Raw genomic sequence first — 19,256 nt, 5'->3', positions numbered from 1 at the left:
ATGCCCTTAAAGCTCGATGGTGTTCAAAGTGATCGCTCACAATGGACAATGGAACATTACAGTGAGCAGACACGAAATGCTGGAGTAACTCAGCGGGACGGGTTGCATCACTGGAGAGAAGGATATGGGTGACGTTTTGGGTCGAGACCCTTCTTCAGGCTGAGAGTCAAGGGAGAGAGACAGACTAGAGATATGGAAGTGGTGAGGTGTGAAAACACCAGATCAAAGCAGACCATGAAAAGGAAATGTAGAATGGTTCAATGTTAGCTGAGGGGAAGGTGACAAGGAGGCATATGATCAGTAAAATTAAGCAGGTGGAACTAGTTGGACAACTAATATCACACGGTACACATAAATGCTGGAGAAACTCAGCGGGTGCAGCAGCATCTATGGAGCGAAGGAAATAGACAACGTTTCGGCCCGAAACGTTGCCTATCTCCTTTGCTCCATAGATGCTGCTGCACCCGCTGAGTTTCTCCAGCATTTTTGTGTACCTTCGATTTACCAGCATCTGCAGTTCCTTCTTAAACAACTAATATCACACCTTACCCTTCCATAGCTCTAGACTCCCTCACCCATGACTCTCAATCCGAAGAAGGGTCTCGACCAAAAAACATCACCCATTCCTTCTCTCCAGAGATGCTGCCCGTCCCGCTTAGTTACTCCAGCATTTTGAGTCTATCTTTGGTTTAAACCAGCATCTGCAGTTCCTTCCTATACATTGCAGTGGGCATGTCAGACTCATGTGGCCAGAGTGAAATGCGATGCTTTTCACCAGACGGAGGCGTCTCCAGTCCTTGCCCATTGTCACGGTTTGATGGCTTAAATGAACCACATTCCTGAGTTCCACGAGGGAAATCTTTTCTCTGGATCAGGTTGGACTGAAATTTCACTCCCTCAACCTCCTGGCAGGGACTATCGCAACGTTTCAGAATCATTAAGACAGGTACATGGATAGGATAGGATGGAGGGATATGGGCAGGCAGGTGGGACTAGTATAGATGGGACATGTTGGCCGGTGTGGGCAGGTTGGGCCAAAGGGCCTGTTTCCAGGCTGTAAGACTCTATCACTACACTGCTTAAGGTTGATTTTATATGTTAAATTGAACAGGTTTTTCAAATTCAAAGATGAGAGCTACTTGGCTCTTCACAAACGCAGTCTGGCCATCAGCGTCCAGAACACTAATTAGGGGGCCGAGGGATTTCATCCCGGAACGACTCCCGTCCACCCCATTGTGCTTGCGTGCAGAGTCGAGGTGTGCCCTGTTGTGAAGTCTGCACATTCTGCAACCAATGCGCTCCGCAGGGCTGCCAATAATGGTCTTCAATGTTGGCCTGCAACAGCGGGTTTGCTTGCGATTATTTACAGTGCGGTGAGGGGGCATGTTGGTCGGTGTTGGCAGGTTGGGCCGAGTGGGTCTATTTGCACGCTGTAAGTCTCTATGATTCTCTGAGTCTATGACTAATCCACCACAACCCCCCCCCCCCCACCACCGCTGTAATCAATGTATCGTGATGGGGTTTGATCACGCTTTTGAGACGCCGCCATCAGCGTGTGGAAACAGCAGTCCAATTTGTTCAGCACTTCAGGCTCCTACTGAGCACCAATCCTCTGAGAAAAGTACATACTGTGCAGAGTACAGATTGCTTCAAGTGCCTTATCATTCATCAAAAGATGGTGATACAATGCAGAACATTGTTGAACGCACTGAAGCAGAGCTGCCGCAAACAGTGCAGAGAAACCTGCACAGTAACGAATGAGGGAACACTTTGTCATCTGAGTTTAGCTTAGTTTCAGTTTAGGTTTCGGGAGTGAACTGAATTGAACCTGAAGGTAGACACAAAAAGCTGGAGTGACTCAGCGGGACAGGCAGCATCTCTGGAGAGAATGGAGGGGTGACAAATGTGACAGGTTAGACTCGATGGTGTTCAAAGTGATCGGTCACAATGGATAAATGGAACATTACAGTGAGCAGACACAGCCAGTTACCGCGGTGTATCTCTAAAGTCTAGCTTAAAGTAAAAATATATCCTTCAATGGTGATTCTTACAAATCAATAGTGGTCACCAAACACCAAAGGAGTTAGACACAAAATGCTGGAGTAACTCAGCGGGTCAGGCAGCGTCTCTGGAGAGAAGGAATGGGCGACGTTTCGGGTCGAGACCCTTCTTCAGACGAAAACTAAACAGCCTTTGGCCGTCTCTGGCTACTTTTGCAGATTACAGCATGAAACGACTCAGCAGGGGAACGACACAAGGGTTTATCCACAGGCAGGAACTGCAGATGCTGGTTTACACCGAAGATGGACACAAAATGCTGGGGTAACTCAGCGGGACAGGCAGCATCTCTGGAGAGAAGGAATGGGTGACGTTTCCGGTCGAGACCCTTGTTCAGACTGGGAGTCAGGGGAGAAGGAGTCTAGAGATATGGAAGGGTAAGGTGTGAAAATGACAGATCAAAGCCGACGATGATAAGGATGTGGAATGTCTGACTGTTGGCCGAGGGGAAGGTGACACGGATACAATCAGTTAAAGTAATCAGAAGAACTGTGAAAATAGTCGGAGAACTCCCACTATATTTAAGAGGGAGTTAGATGTGGCCCTTGTGGCTAAAGGGATCAGGAGGTATGGAGAGAAGGCAGGGATGGGATACTGAGTTGGATGATCAGCCATGATCCTATCGAATGGCGGTGCAGGCTCGAAGGGCCGAATGGCCTACTCCTGCACCTATTTTCTATGTTTCTTTGTTTACCCTTCCATATCTCTCGACTCCCACTCCCCTGACTCAGTCTGCGGAAGGGTCTCGACCCGAAACATCACCCATTCCTTCTCTCCAGAGATGCTGCACAGTGTCTGGTGATGCTGAATGGCCTCGTCCTGCACCTATTGTCTATTGTCCATTGTAACAATCATCGCGAAAAAAAATGTACAGAAGTGTGAAAATGCCCACCTCCAGATTTAGGGACATTTGCTTCTCAGCTGTTATCAGGCAACTGAATCATCCTACCACAACTAGAGAGCAGTGCTGAACTACTATCTACCTCTTGGGTGACCCTCGGACTATCCTTGATCGGACTTTGCTGGCACTACCTTGCACTAAACGTTATTCCCCTATCATGTATCTACACACTGTAAATGGCTCGATTGTAATCAGGTATTGTCTGGATAGCAGGCAACAAAGGATTTTCACTGCACACAGTCAAGGGATTTGGGGAGAAAGCAGGAACGGGTTTCTGATTGTGGATGATCAGCCATGATCATATTGAATGGCTCAAAGGGCCGAATGACCTACTCCTGCACCTATTGTCTACTGTCACAGGTGACAATAAACTAAAGGTAGACTAAAGGAGAAACTCAGCGGGTGCAGCAGCATCTATGGAGCGAAGGAAATAGGCAACGTTTCGGGCTGAAACCCTTCTTCAGACTGATAGGGGTGGGGGGAGGCGGGGAGAAGAAAGGAAAAAGGAGGAGGAGGAGCCCGAGGGCTAAGGAAGGGGAGGAGACAGCAAGGGTTAACAGAATTGTGAGAATTCAATGTTCATGCCCGCAGGATGCAGACACCCCAAGCGGAATATGAGGTGCTGTTCCTCCAATTCCGGTGTTGCTCACTCTGGCCATGGAGGAGGCCCAGGACAGAGAGGTCGGATACGAAATGGGAGGGGGAGTTGAAGTGCTGAGCCACCGGGAGGTCAGGTTGGTTAGTGCGGACCGAGCGGAGGTGTTCGGCGAAACGATCGCCAAGCCTACGCCTGGTCTCACCGATATAGATCAGCTGACATCTAGAGCAGCGGATGCAATAGATGAGGTCGGAGGAGGTGCAGGCGAACCTCTGTCGCACCTGGAACGACTGCTTGGGTCATAAACTAAACTGGAATGAAATGAAATTAAGAAGTAGGGATTAGATTGAAAGAAGCAACAAAAGTTTCTGGAGACAATGATACATGAAATATGTGTGATACACGATGATACAAAAAAAATAGCCCGCTGCTTATAATAGAGGACCATCGTACAATGAGAATAAATTCGGATGAAACATTGGGCTGGTTTGAAATAAGACGGTGGTGTTTCTCCAAATGGCTTGCTGGCAAACAGGTTATGATTAAAGGCGGCATTGTGCCAGTGAATGAGCAATGCATCTGTGAAACTGCACAACCCACACACACACAGCCAAATGGGGATCAGCATAGATTAAATCACTTTACCCCATCAAACATCATCATGCGCTCTGAGCAAAAATCACATTCGAAGGAGAGCTTTGTCAGTGTCGTTTTATTTAGTGGGCTGCCTTCGACGTTCTGCCGAGCCCGATAACGATGAATGGGCATCTTCTATCTCCTCTCTTCAAATGTTTCTGACATTATCCGAGCGAAATAAAACAAAGACTTGCCTGCAAGGGAAACGGTAAAGTGGAACAGAAAACACTGGTGAAACCCAGCTGGTGGGTGGGGGGGGGGTGTGGAGAGTGAAACTGAGTCCCACAAGTTCGTGAGTTCTAGGTGCAGAATTGGGCCATTCGGCCCATCAAGTCAACTCCGCCATTCAATCATGGCCGATCTTTCGCTCCCTCTCGACCCCATTCTCCTGCCTTGTCCCCGTAACCGCTGACACCCGTACTAATCAAGAATCTGCCACTCTGTCCGTAAAAATACCCAGTTACTTGTCTGAGGTGATGAAATCCACAGATTCACCTCCCACTGACTAAAGAAACTCCTCCTCCTCTCCTTTCTAAAGGTACGTCCTTTTATTCTGAGGCTGTGCCCTCTGGTCCTAGACTCTCACATTAGAGGAAACATCCTCTCCACATCCACTCTACCCAGGTCTTTCACTGAGTTGATGGTTGGGAACAATAGACTTCCATCTATCAGCTGCCTTGACCTGTAGCTTCTGCTATTTTATTTGGTTCACAGATATATTGGGGAGACAGGCTTGTGGGGATTTTTTTAAGTGACAATTTATTGCAGGTGGGAAGATTGTCAAGGATTGATCACGGTTGGCCGACTTTCCATGAGGCAGCGGTAGAGTTTCTGCCGCACAGCGCCAGTGATCCGGGTTCCATCCTGACCACGGGAGCTGTCAGTACAGAGATCGCACCTTCTCCCCATGACCTGCCTGGGTTTCCTCCGGGTGCTCCGGTTTCCTCCCGCACTCCAAAGACGTACAGGTTTGTTGGTTAATTGCCTTCTGTAAATAGTCCCAAGCATCGTACAGCCATAGAGTCATCAAGTCTCACCGCGTGGAAACAGGCCCTTCGGCCCAACTTGCCCACACTGGCCAACATGTGCCATCTACACTAATCCCACCTGCCTGTGTATAGCCCATATCCCTCTAAACCTGTCCTATACGTGTCTAACTGCCTTTTAGTGCATAGGATAGAACTAGTGTACAGGTGATCACTGATTGGCATGGACTTGGCAGGCCGAAGGGCCTGTTTCCATGCTGTCTCTCTCAGACTAAAACAAAATCAAAATCCATTAATTTATTTAGTTAATTCTTTATTTCAAACAGAATAAAAGATTAAAAAGCAAGTGTGAAACAGCATACAAAAAACAAAACAAGAATATTTATAAAGTGTCATAAACAATATCTATAAATAAACTAGTGGGACCCGTTGGGTCCCATGTTCACACGGGAGGGCTGATCCCCCGACACAATATTCCACCTCTCCACCAATTCCAATATTGGCTTCCTGGAGCGCAGGTATGGGTGTTGTTGGCTGCAAGGACTACTGATCTCCAGAGGGCTAGTATGGACATTGTGGACCAAATGGATTCTTGGGGTGGCAGCTCAGTCCCTCAAGCCTGATGTGCTGGCAGCTCACTCACGACTGGTGGGCTGGCAGTTGACCCACGGCTATTCCTTGAAAATCCATTTCAAGCAGGGTGCAAGGTCACCAAATTCAAATCCATTTTCCTACCATTTCAAGCAGGGTGCAAAGCCACCAAATTCAAGTGCACGCAGATTATCATTGGGGTTTATTCTCAGTTTAGTTTAATTCAGAGATCCAGCGCAGAAACAGGCTCTCCCGCACATTAGCACTATCCTGCACACATACACTCGGGACAATTTTACATTCCAACCAAGTCAATTAACCTACAAACCCTGTACGTCTTTGGATTGTGGGAGGAAACCGAAGATCTCGGAGAAAACCCACGCAGGTCACAGGGTGAACGTACAAACTCCTTACAGACAGCACCCAGAGTCGGGATCGAACCCGGGCATCCAGCGCGGCGGTGGGTCTTTGGCATCCGGCCAGGCTGGTGGATCCAATGGATTCCATGGCCTTTGCTGCAGTGGATTCCCGCTTGACCTTGCGACCGAGTGATCAATATGCCTCTGTGGACATTCTGCTGCATTTGAGTCCTTTACGTCCTAAGCAGAGTAAGCCAAGCTTGCAGCGAATGGAAGGATGGAACTGCAGATGCTGGTTTATACCAAAAATAGACACAAAGTGCTGACACAAGTCAGGAGGTCAGGCAGCAGCTCTGGAGAAAATGAATAGGTGACGTTTCATAGAAACATAGCAGGAATAGGCCTTTTGACCCTTCGAGCCAGCACCGCCATTAAATATGATCATGGCTGATCATCCAAAATCAGTACCCCGTTCCTGCTTTTTCCCCATATCCCTTGATTCCCATTAGCCCTAAGAACTCTATCTAATTCTCTCTTGAAAACATCCAGAGAATTGGCCTCCACTGCCTTCTGAGGCAGAGAATTCCACAGATTCACAACTCTCTGGGTGAAAACATTTTTCCTCATCTCCTTTCTAAATGGCTTACCCCTTATTCTTAAACTGTGGTCCCTCGTTCTGGACTCTCCCAACATCGGGAACATGTTTCCTGCCTCTAGCGTGTCCAATCCCCTAATAATCTTATATGTTTCAATAAGATCCCCTCTCATCCTTCTAAATTCCAGAGTATACAAGCCCAGCGGCTCCATTCCATCAACATATGACAGTCCCACCATCCTCGTGAACCTACGCTGCACTCCCTCAATAGCAAGAATGTCCTTCTACAAATTTGGAGACCAAAACTGCACACAATACTCCAGGTGTGGTCTCACTAGGGCCCTGAACAACTGCAGAAGAACCTCTTTGCTTACTCACCAAGTTCCATATGCAGTCATTCACATGTGCACAGGGGAGCTCTGTGTAATGTCTGGGTAATGCAATCTATAGGAATTAAACAGCTCCATGTAAATTATAGATGAGGCCTCGGGCGAGCAAGTGTCAGATACTAACTGCCTCGTTATGTGAATCTTGTATCAGTGTTATCTGAACCTAATACAACTCGACTGCTGTGGTCAACAGTGAAGGGACAACACTCCCAGTGTGAGGTTCTCACCGCAAGACGTCAGCGTACTGCAACCGAGGGAGCAGCATGCACGATGGCGTAACGGTGGAGTTGCTGCCTTACAGCGCCGGAAACCCGGGTTCCATCCTGACCACGGACGCTGTCTGTACAGAGTTTTGTACCTTCTCCCATCATCTGCGTGGGTTCTCCCCAGTTTCCTCCCACACTCCAACGAGTCCAGAACCAGGGGCCACAGTTTAAGAATAAGGGGCAAGCCATTTAGAACGGAGACGAGGAAACATTTTTTCACACAGAGAGTTGTGAGTCTGTGGAATTCTCTGCCTCAGAGGGCGGTGGAGGCCGGTTCTCTGGATACTTTCAAGAGAGAGCTAGATAGGGCTCTTAAAGATAACGGAGTCGGAGGATATGGGGAGAAGGCAGGAACGAGGTACTGATTGGGGATGATCAGCCATGGTCACATTGAATGGCAGTGCTGGCTCGAAGGGCCAAATGGTCTACTCCTGCACCTATTGTCTATTGTCCATTGTCCATTGTCTATTGACATACAGCTTTGTAAGCTAATTGGCTTGGTATAAATGTATATTATCCCCAGTGTGTGTAGGATAGTGTTAGTGTGCGCTGGTCAGAAGGGCCCCGCTTCCTCGCTGTATCTCTAAACTCAACGAAGCACACACCTTAAAAAGAAGGATTTAAGGATAGAAGTCAGTAAATTCAAGGCAAGCAAGCTGAATGATCACAAGTAAAATCATTCAATAAAACCAATTGGTAGGACATAGTATTGGCTGACGCTTTGGTTGACAAACTGCTGAATAATTAATGTACGGAATGCTCTGTAGATCAGCCATGATTGAATGGTGGAGTAGACTTGATGGGCCAAATGGCCTTATTCTATTCATAACTCTCATAAGTCCAAAGTCCACCACGTACTGGATGTATAGGAGTAACGTCTGATCCAGGCGAGCCCCAGGCTGCTGCAGGGTCTCCCCCTGTCACCCTCGTCCGGCTCGGCCCACCGTCCCATGTCCCTCTCCTCGCCCGATTGCCCCTGTGTCCCGGGGGGCGCCTCCTGCAGCCGACCTTGCAGTTTGTACGTTCTCCCCGTGATCTGCGTTGGGTTTTCTCCGAGATCTTCGATTTCCTCCCACACTCCAAAGACGTACAGGTTTGCAGGTTAATTGGCTTGGTGTAAGTGTAAATTGTCTCTAATGTGTGCAGGGTGGTGCTAATGTGTGCGGGGATCACTGGCTAGCACGGACTTGGCGGGCCGAAAGGCCTGTTTCTACGCTGTATCTCTAAACTAAAACAAAAACGCAGCACTCAGATGGAAACTGAACAATCCTGAAGTCTTTGTAGCAATTTTAACCTCAACCTAACTCCCTTGGTAGGAAGGAACTACAGTTGCTTGTTTAATAAGGTGCTGGTTTAATAATAATACATCATCGCCTATATCTCTCGTTCCCCTATCCCGTGACTTTCAGTCTGAAGAAGGGTCTCGACCCAAAACGTCACCTGTTCCTTCTCTCCAGAGATGCTGCCTGGCCCGCTGAGTTACTCCAGCATTTTGTATCTAACTCCTTTGGTGTTTGGTGACCACTATTGATTTGTATTCACCGTTGAAGGTTGTATTTTTACTTTAAGTCAGACTTTAGAGATACAGCGCGGTAACTGGCCCTTCGGCCCTCCGGGTCCGCGCCAACCAGCAATCACCCCGTACGCCAGCACTATCCTCCACACTGGGAACTATTTACAATTATACCAAATTTTACCAATTAACTTACAAACCTGTACGTCTTTGGAGTGTGTGTGGGAGGAAACTCAGAGAAAGCCCATGCGGTTACAGGGGAGAACGTGCAAACTCCGTACAGACAGCACCTGTAGTCAGGATTGAACCCGGGTCTCTGGCGCCGTGAGGCAGCGACTCTACCGCTGCACCACCGTGCCGCTCAAGCTCTTTTGTCTTGCTGACATTGATGGAGAGGTTGCTGTCGAGACACCCAGACACTAAGAATTACAGTGGAGAATGTGTTGTCTATTCCTGCTGATTGTGGTCTCTGGGTCAAGAAGTCAATAACGTGTCCAGACTGCTCCGGCCGCTTCTTTAATGCATCTGAAAATATTGTGTATGTGTCGGAAGGAACTGCAGATGCCGGCTTATTGTGAAGTCAAAATGCTGGAGTATCTCAGCAGGACTTTAGATTTGACTCCCAAGTTTTGAAGTTTTGGGTGAATGATTCTATTCACTGATATTTTATTGTCACACACACTGAGTGCTGCCGACTGTCCCGTATTAGCCGGGACATCCCGTACATTGGGCTAGATTGGTTTGACATAGTCGTCGGCTGGTGTAGAGTGACGTATAGGACAGCAAGTTGTCATTCCCCAAGGACGTTGGTGAGTGTTTTTTATGACAATCCCCGTCCTTTATAGTTACTGTTGGAGAGGCAAACCTTTATAATTGCAGCATTACGTGCAACCCATGGCCCCAGCTACGGTCGCCAGAATTATTTAGCTCCTCTGGGCTTCGGACCTGGCTTACTTCCGACACCACGGGGCGGCCCACGGTGGCGTAGCATGTAGACCATCGCTTCCTTGAGCGCCATGGGGTACCCGGGGTGTGATCCTGAGCTGCGGGTGCAACTCCGTACAGAGTTTGTACGTTCTCCCCGTGACCTGTGGGGGTTTTCTTCAAGTTGCTAAAGTGAAAGAAAATGAGGATGATGTGTTTTCTCTGGAGCGCTAGAGGCTGAGGGGAAACCTGATAGAGGTGTTGATAATTATGCGAGGTGGCGCAGTGGTGGAGTTGGTACCTTATGGTGCTTTCAGTGGCAGAATCCCGGGTTCGATCCCGGCTACGGGTGCGGTCTGTATTGGGTTTGTACGTTCTCCCCGTGACCGCGTGGGTTTTAGTTCAGTTTAGAGATACAGCACGGAAACAGGCCCTTCGGCCCACGGGTTCCGTGCCGACCAGCGATCCCCGCACACTGTCCTACACCCACCAGGGCCAGTTTTTTACATTTCCCAGCCACACTAACCTACAAACCGTACGTCTTTGGAGTGTGGGAGGAAACCCTCTCAGAGAAAACCCACGCAGGTGCCGGGGAGGTCGTACAAACTCCGTAAAGACAGGGACCCGTAGTCCAGATCGACTACCTCTTCAGGCACTGCATTCACTACACAGCCACTCTACCCTGCGCCACCGTGACCCATCCTGCTTCTCCAAGATCTTTTTCCCCCACACCCAAAGACGTCCTCAGATTAGTAGATGAATTGACTTGGTCTCATTGTAAATTGTCCCCAGTGTGTGTGACTGTAGGATAGTGTCGATGTGCGCGGATCGCTGGTCGGTGCGGACTCGGTGGTCCGAAGGGTCTGTTTCCGCGCTGTATCTCTAAACTAAACTGAACTAAACGAAACATAGATGGGGTAGACAGTCAGAGCCTTTTACCCCAAGATGAAAATGTCCAACACTAGAGGGCGTAGCTATAAGGTGAGAGGGGCAAGGTTTAAAGAGCAGGGCAAATGTTTTACACTAAGAGTGATGATAGCTCGGGACGCACTGTCAGAGGGTGGTTGGTGATGGAGGTAGATACAATAGTAGAATTTAACAGGTTTTCAGATAGGCACATGGATATGCAAGGAATGGAGGAACATGGATCACGTGCAGGCAGAGAAGATTAGTTTCAAGGGTCCCGACCCGACACATCACCTATCCATTTTCTCCAGCAGTGTCTCCTGACCCATTGAGTTGGTCCAGTATTTTGTGTCAATAAACCAGCATCTGCAATTCCTTTTTATCACATTAACTTTTAATTTTCTGGTCTCCAAGGGTTCGTATCCCACTTCTGACACCATGTTAGAAACATAGAAACATAGAAATTAGGTGCAGGAGTAGGCCATTCGGCCCTTCGAGCCTGCATCGCCATTCAATATGATCATGGCTGATCATCCAACTCAGTATCCCATACCTGCCTTCTCTCCATACCCTCTGATCCCCTTGGCCACAAGGGCCACATCTAACTCCCTCTTAAATATAGCCAATGAACTGGCCTCGACTACCCTCTGTGGCAGAGAGTTCCAGAGATTCACCACTCTCTGTGTGAAAAATGTTCTTCTCATCTCGGGAGTTTCCCTTATGGTCTTTAAGCTGGCACCCCTCCCCTGGACTTCCCGGCTCGGGAGCAATCTTATTGGGTTTAGCCTGTCCAAACCCCTGACCGAATTTTGTAAGTTTAGAATGATCAGACTCGGAACACAGGCCCTTCGGCCCATAGGGGGTCCGTTGTAACCAGCGACAGAGGCACACACTGTCCTACACCCCCGTGGGTACAAGTTAATCTACATTTACCAGCCAAGAGTAAACATACAAACATGTACGTCTTTGGAGTGTGGGAGGAAACCGAAGATCTCGGAGAAAACCCACGCAGGTCACGGGGAGGACATGCAAACTCCGTACAGACAGCACCCGTAGTCGGGATCGAACCCGGGTCTCAGTCGCTGCATTCACTGTCAGGCAGCAACTCTACCACTGCGCCACCGTGACCGCCCTGCTTTCTCCAAGATCTTTGGTTTCCTCCCACACTCCAAAGACGTACAGATTAGTAGATGAATTGACTTGGTCTCATTGTAAATTGTCCCCAGTGTGTGTGTGTAGGATAGTGTCGATGTGCGCGGATCGCTGGTCGGTGCGGGCTCGGTGGGCCGAAGGGCCTGTTTCCGCGCTGTATCTCTAAACTAAACTGAACTAAACGAAACATAGATGGGGTAGACAGTCAGAGCCTTTTACCCCAAGATGAAAATGTCCAACACTAGAGGGCGTAGCTGTAAGGTGAGAGGGGCAAGGTTTAAAGAGCAGGGCAAATATTTTACACTAAGAGTGATGATAGCTCGGGACGCACTGCCAGAGGGTGGTTGGTGATGGAGGCAGATACAATAGTAGAATTTAACAGGTTTTTAGATAGGCGCATGGATATGCAGGGAATGGAGGAACATAGATCATGTGCAGGCAGAGGAGATTATTTTCACGGGTCTGAAACCGACACACCACCTATCCATTTTCTCCAGCAGTGTCTCCTGACCCATTGAGTTGGTCCAGTATTTTGTGTCAATAAACCAGCATCTGCAATTCCTTTTTATCGCATTAACTTTTAATTTTCTGGTCTCCAAGGGTTCGTATCCCACTTCTGACACCATGTTGAAATGATCAGACTCACACACAGAGTATAGAACTTCATAGTCTTTTTATCGTAATTCTACGGAGGAAACACAGTGTGCTTTCATCTCCGTGGTGTACATCTAATCTAAGAGAGAGAGAGAGAGAGAGAGAGTGTGACATCCAGGATTATGGGCGGCGGTAGGGATGAAGATCTGGACTGGACTACATAAGGAATGTGTAGCATGCATAATCTGTGTGGTGATATATTTATATATAGTAGAAACATGCTAATCTACAGTTTGGAACAGACATTATGGGCTGAAGGGCCTGTGTTGTACAGTTCTATGTGTGGGCTGTCACTGTCTTCCCCACCCAGGTTTATTGCTGCAGGTCTGCGCAGGAATATAGACTGATGGATTGCGTCAAGATTAAACAATGCTTCCTCCCGCTGGTGCCCTGAACAATGTATTGCTCTCTTCACATAAGTTCATAAGTGACAGAAACCGAATTAGGCCATTCGGCCCATCAAGTCTACTCCACCATTCACGGTGGGGCAGTGGTAGAGTTGCTGCCTTACAGCTTTGGAGACCCGGGCTCGATGCTGCCTACGGGTGCTGTCTGTACGGCGTTTGTACGTTCTCCCCGTGGCCTGCATGGGTTTTCTCTGGTTTCCTCCCACACTCGAACGACATACAGGGGTGTAAGCTAATTGGCTTGGTGTAAATGTAAATTGTCCTCGGTGTGTGCAGGATAGTGTTAGTGTGCGGGTATCGCTGGGTTTTCTCCCTGATCTTTGGTTTCCTCCCACACTCCAAAGACATACAGGTATCGTAAAGATGGCGCCTACCTGCGGCGACATTTTGCGAACGGCACAACGAAAAATAGTGAAATACAGTATGTCCTGGGCCTCCTCCACGGCCAGAGTGAGCAACACCGGAAATTGGAGGAACAGCACCTCATATTCCGCTTGGGTAGTCTGCATCCTGGTGGCATGAATATCGAATTCTCACAATTCTGTTAGCCCTTGCTGTCTCCTCCCCTTCCTACCTCTCCCTCAGCCCTCGGGCTCCTCCTCCTCCTTTTTCCTTTCTTCTCCCCATCTTCTCCCACCCCCTATCAGTCTGAAGAAGGGTTTTGGCCCGAAACGTTGCCTATTTCCTTCGCTCCATAGATGCTGCTGCACCCGCTGAGTTTATCCAGCATTTTTGTGTACCTTCGATTTTCCAGCATCTGCAGTTCCTTCTTAAACACTGATAACCATATAACCATATAACAATTACAGCACGGAAACAGGCCATCTCGGCCCTACAAGTCCGTGCCGAACAACTTTTTTTCCCCCCTTAGTCCCACCTGCCTGCACTCATACCATAACCCTCCATTCCCTTCTCATCCATATGCCTATCCAATTTATTTTTAAATGATACCAATGAACCTGCCTCCACCACTTCCACTGGAAGCTCATTCCACACCGCTACCACTCTCTGAGTAAAGAAATTCCCCCTCATATTACCCCTAAGCTTCTGTCCCTTAATTCTGAAGTCATGTCCTCTTGTTTGAATCTTCCCTATTCTCAAAGGGAAAAGCTTGTCCACATCAACTCTGTAAACTTTGACTACTATATTATGTTGTGCTGAAGCAAAGCAAGAATTTCATTGTCCTATCTGGGGCACATGACAATAAACTCTCTTGAATCTTGAATCTTATATGTAGATTAATTGGCTTGGTATAAATGTAAATTGTCCCTAGTGTGTGTAGGATAGTATTAATGTGTGGGGATCACTGGCCAGTGCCGACTTGGTGGGCCGAATGGCCTGTTTCCACGCTGTATCTCTAAACTAAACTAAACATTCAATCTTGGCTGATCTATCTCTCCCTCCTAACCCCATTCTCCTGCCTTCTCCCCATAACCCCTGACACACGTACTAATCAAGAATCTATCAATCACCTTAAAAATATCCATTGACATAGCCTCCACTGCCTTCTGTGTCAATGAATTCCACAGATTCACCACCCTCTGACTAAAGAAATTTCTCCTCATCTCCTTCCCAAAGGAACATCCTTTAATTCTGAGGCCATGACCTCTGGTCCTAGACACTCCCACTAGTGGAAGCATCCTCTCCACATCCACCCTATACGGGCCTCCCTCTCCCCACTGAAGGAGTTTGGTCAGTCATTGCCAAGCAGCCTGATGTGCCTTTTCACCAGGAACAGATCACAGCCTTTCTCGATGGGCCAAAGGGCCATTGCAAAATGTCTGTAAACGGAGCAAAACACAAAGCGCTGGAGGATCTCAGTGGGCCAGACAGCATCTGAGGAGGGAATGGACAGGTGACGTTTCAGGTCGGGACCCTTCTTCAGAGGACATCTGATGCTGAGTCCAGTGTGTGCGTGCGCTGAACTTTGGATCAGAACATGAATCACCAAGGCATGGAAGACTACCCACTTACTGCTGGTCAATAGGATGTGTATAGAGCTAGAACATAGAACAGTGCAGCACAGGAACAGGCCCTTCAGCCCACAATGAGTGTGCTGAACGTGATGCCAAATTAAACTCATCTCCTCTGCCTGTATGTGATCCAAATATTTCAATTCCCTGCATATCTGTGCACCTATCTAAAAAAAACTCTTAAACACTTGAAGTGTCCTGACCTGAAAGTTCGCTTGTTTTCCCTCCCACAGATGCCGCCCGACCTGCCCGACTCTTTGACTAGAGTTCCTCTAGTATTTGGGACTTTGGGAATAGATAGCTTCAGTTTCAGTTTAGCATATAGCCACGTGTAATCGATCCATTTACAGTGCATACTGTATGTGGGCCAAATGACCTTATTCTGCGAGAATTTATGAACTTATTAACCAGCATCTGCAGTTCCTAGTGCAGACTAAACTGAATAAATGCGTGTAAATCAAAATGGAGTGACTATAAACTGCTCATGGCATTCATCCGCTTCAGTAGCTGTGCCTTACATTTGCGTTAGAGGAGCTGATGGAGGACTGGAGAGGTGATAGTTTGAATGCAATTATATTTTTAGATGACAGTGTGATTGGGTGTTCAATCTGGAGTTCCAGCTGATTTTCCTTTGGGAAACGCTGGCGTTTGATGGATGTCCAATTCAATCTCAGCCTCTGTACAATCAACAAAAGTGAAATGATGCTGATTTACTGTAAAATGACTCCCATTATAAGTTCATGCGTTCATAAGTGACAGGAGCAGAATTAGGCCATTCGCCCCATCAACTCTACTCCGCCATTCTATCATGCCTGGTTTATCTCACCCACCTAACCCCATTCTCCTGCCTTCTCCCCCTAAACTCTGACACCCGCACTAATCACAAATCTATCTATCTATCTCTGCCTTAAAAATATCCACTGACTTGGCCTCCACAGCCTTCTGTGGCAATTAATTCCACAGATTCAACACCCTTTGACTAAAGAAATTCCTATTCATTTCCTTCCCAAAGGAACGTCCTTTATTTCCGAGGTGATGACATCTGATGCTGGACTCTCCCACTAGTGGAAACATCCTCTCCACATTCACTCTATCCAGGCCGTTCACTATTCATCACACTATTATGTAGTGTAATCTGTGTGCTTGTCTCTAACGTGTTCTTTCCCACGTCAGCTGTGAAATTGTCCTCCTGACTCCCCAATCAATGCCGGTCTACATTAGTCAGTCTCTGCTGGTTTGAAGATGGACACAAAAAGCTGGAGTATCTCAGCGGGACAGGCAGCATCTCTGGAGAAGGAATTTGTAGTGGGACAGTCGAGGACCAGAGGTCAGAGCCTCGGAACGATCTTTTAGGAAGGAGAAGAGGAGAAATTTCTTCAGTCCTCAGAGGGTGGTGAATCTGTGGAATTCTTTGCCACAGATGGCTGTGGAGGCAAAGAAAATGGATATATGTAAGGCAGCGATAGATAGATTCTTGATTAGTACGGGTGTCAGAGGTTATGGGGAGAAGGCAGGAGAATAGGGTTAGAAGGGAGAGATAGATCAGCCATGATTGAATAGTGGAGTAGACTTGATGGGACGAATGGCCTAATTCTGCTCCTATCACTTATGACCTTATGAATGGGTGACATTTCGGGCTGAGACCCTTCTTCAGGCTGAGAGTCAGGGGAGAGGGAGGCTGGAGACAAGGGTAAGGTGTGAAAACACAGATCAAAGGGTACGATGGTGAAGGAAATGTAGAACAGTTCATTATTGGCTGAGGGGAAGGTGACAACGAGGCATACGATCAGTAAAATGAATCAGGAGGACGGTGAAACTAGTCGGAGAACTAGGATGGGGGAGGGACGGAGAGAGAGAGATCGAGGGAAAGCAAGGGTTACTTGAAGTTAGAGAAATCAATATTCATATTCTCCTCTGTTGATTTGATTCAAGCACGGCTGTGATTACATATACCCGAGGCGGAATGAGGTACCAATCACTTGCACACACTCCAGTATTACTGTAGATAACTGGAGTGTCACTGAGAATAAGTTGAGCACTTTCTCCTTCTTTATTGGTGTCTGGATTTGTGTGAAGTTGGCTTTAAATGCCGTTGGGACAAAACGACAAAACCTCACCTTTCCACGTTCTGGAGAAATTACGGCTGACCTGCTGAGTTACACCAGCACTTGGACTTGGTGGTGCAGTGGTAGGGTTACTGCCTTACAGCGCCAGAGACCCGGGTTCAATTCTAATCACTGGTGTCGTTTGTACGGATTTTATATATTCTCCCTGTGACCTGCGTAGGTTTTCTCCAGGAGCTCCGGTTTCCTCCCACACTCCAAAGACGTACAGATATGTAGGCTAATTATTCTTGGTATAATTGCCCCTCGTGTGTGTCGGATAGTGCTAGTGCACACTCAGTGGGCCAAAGGGCCTGTTTCCACGGAGTATCTCTAAACTAAACTAAACTAAACTAAACGCTTTGTATCCTTTTACAGTTCCTTGTTTCTACAAGCTGGCTTCAGTCCTCGATAACTCTGCAACTGTTGTGCTGCAATGCAGTCCAACTTTTGTTGGACCAATTTGCCTTCAATCAGTATCTGTTTGGTTTAGTCTCGAGAGATAGGGCAGAAACATAAAGTAACATTAGCAAATTTGCAGATGACACAAAACTTGGTGGCAGTGTGAACTGTGAGGAGGATGCTATGAGAATGCAGGGTGACTTGGACAGGTTGGGGGAGTGGCAGATGCATGGCAGATGAAGTTTAATGCGGATAAATGTGAGGTTATCCACTTTGGTAGCAAAAACAGGAAGGCAGATTACTATCTAAATGGCGTCAAGTTGGGAAAAGGGGAAGTACAACGGGATCTGGGGGGGTCCTTGTTCATCAGTCTATGAAAGTAAGCATGCAGATACAGCAGGCAGTGAAGAAAGCGAATGGCATGTTGGCCTTTATAACAAGAGGAATCGAAAATAGGAGCAAAGAGGTCCTTCTGCAGTTGTACAGGGCCCTAATGAGACCACACCTGGAGTATTGCGTGCAGTTTTGGTCCCCTAATTTGAGGAAGGACTTTCTTGTTATTGAGGGAGTGCAGCGTATGTTTACAAGGTTAATTCCCGGGATGGCGGGACTGTCATATGCTGAGAGAATGGAGCAGCTGGGCTTGTGCACTCTGGAGTTTAGAAGGATGAGAGGATATCTCATTGAAACATGTAAGATTGTTAAGGGCTTGGACACGCTAGAGGCAGGAAACATGTTCCCGATGTTGGGGGAGTCCAGAACCAGGGGCCACACTTAAAGAATAAGGAGTAAGCCATTTAGAACAGAGACGAGGAAACACTTTTTCTCACAGAGAGTGGTGAGTCTGTGGAATTCTCTGCCTCAGAGGGCGGTGGAGGCAGGTTCTCTGGATGCTTTCAAGAGAGAGCTAGATAGGGCTCTTAAAAAGTGGAGTCAGGGGATATGGGGAGAAGGCAGGAACGGGGTACTGATTGGGGATGATCAGCCATGATCACATTGAATGGCGGTGCTGGCTCGAAGGGCCAAATGGCCTACTCCTGCACCTATTGTCTGTTGTCTATTGTCTATTGTCTATTGTCTATTGAAACAGGCCCTTTGGCCCACCAAGTCCGCACCCACCAGCGATCCCTGCAAACTAACAGTATCAGCCTCTACAGACATCTGCAGACCCACAAGTAGACGACCCTATGGAGAAGAGAGGACAGTCATACTCGTTTCGAGTGACCACCGATGATGATGATGATGATGTTATAGTGTATTCTTTATCTTTCCCTTTGTACTGCCTATTGTGTTTGAGTTTGGTTTCATCGGAGTATCTGATTTGGATTATGGACAGCATGCAAAACAAAGCTTTACAGTCTAGCTCAGTACACGTGACGATAGCAAACTAAAGCCTAAACCTAAACCTAAACATCTGGGAAGAGGTGCAGGAGCATCAGCAGAGCCATCTGCATGATCAAGGTCCCCTATCATCCATCACACCACATCTTCTCCATTCTGCCATCTGGGAAGAGGTACAGGAGCATCAGCTGCAAAACCAGCAGGACAAATAAAAATAGGATGTACATGGTAAATGGTAGGGAATTGAAGAATACAGTTAAACAGAGGGATCTGGGAATAACTGTGCACAGTTCCTTGAAGGTGGAATCTTATATAGATAGGGTGGTAAAGAAAGCTTTTGGTATGTTAGCCTTTATAAATCAGAGCATTGAGTATAGAAGCTGGGATGTAATGTTAAAATTGTACAAGGCATTTGTGAGACCAAATCTGGAGTATGGGGTACAATTTTGGTCGCCCAATTATAGGAAGGATGTCAACAAAATAGAGAGAGTACAGAAGAGATT

Source organism: Leucoraja erinacea, chromosome 9, assembly GCF_028641065.1.
Source record: "Leucoraja erinacea ecotype New England chromosome 9, Leri_hhj_1, whole genome shotgun sequence".
NCBI lineage: Eukaryota > Metazoa > Chordata > Chondrichthyes > Rajiformes > Rajidae > Leucoraja > Leucoraja erinaceus.
The sequence above is the reverse complement of the archived record's forward strand: the minus strand, read 5'-3'. Positions refer to the sequence as shown.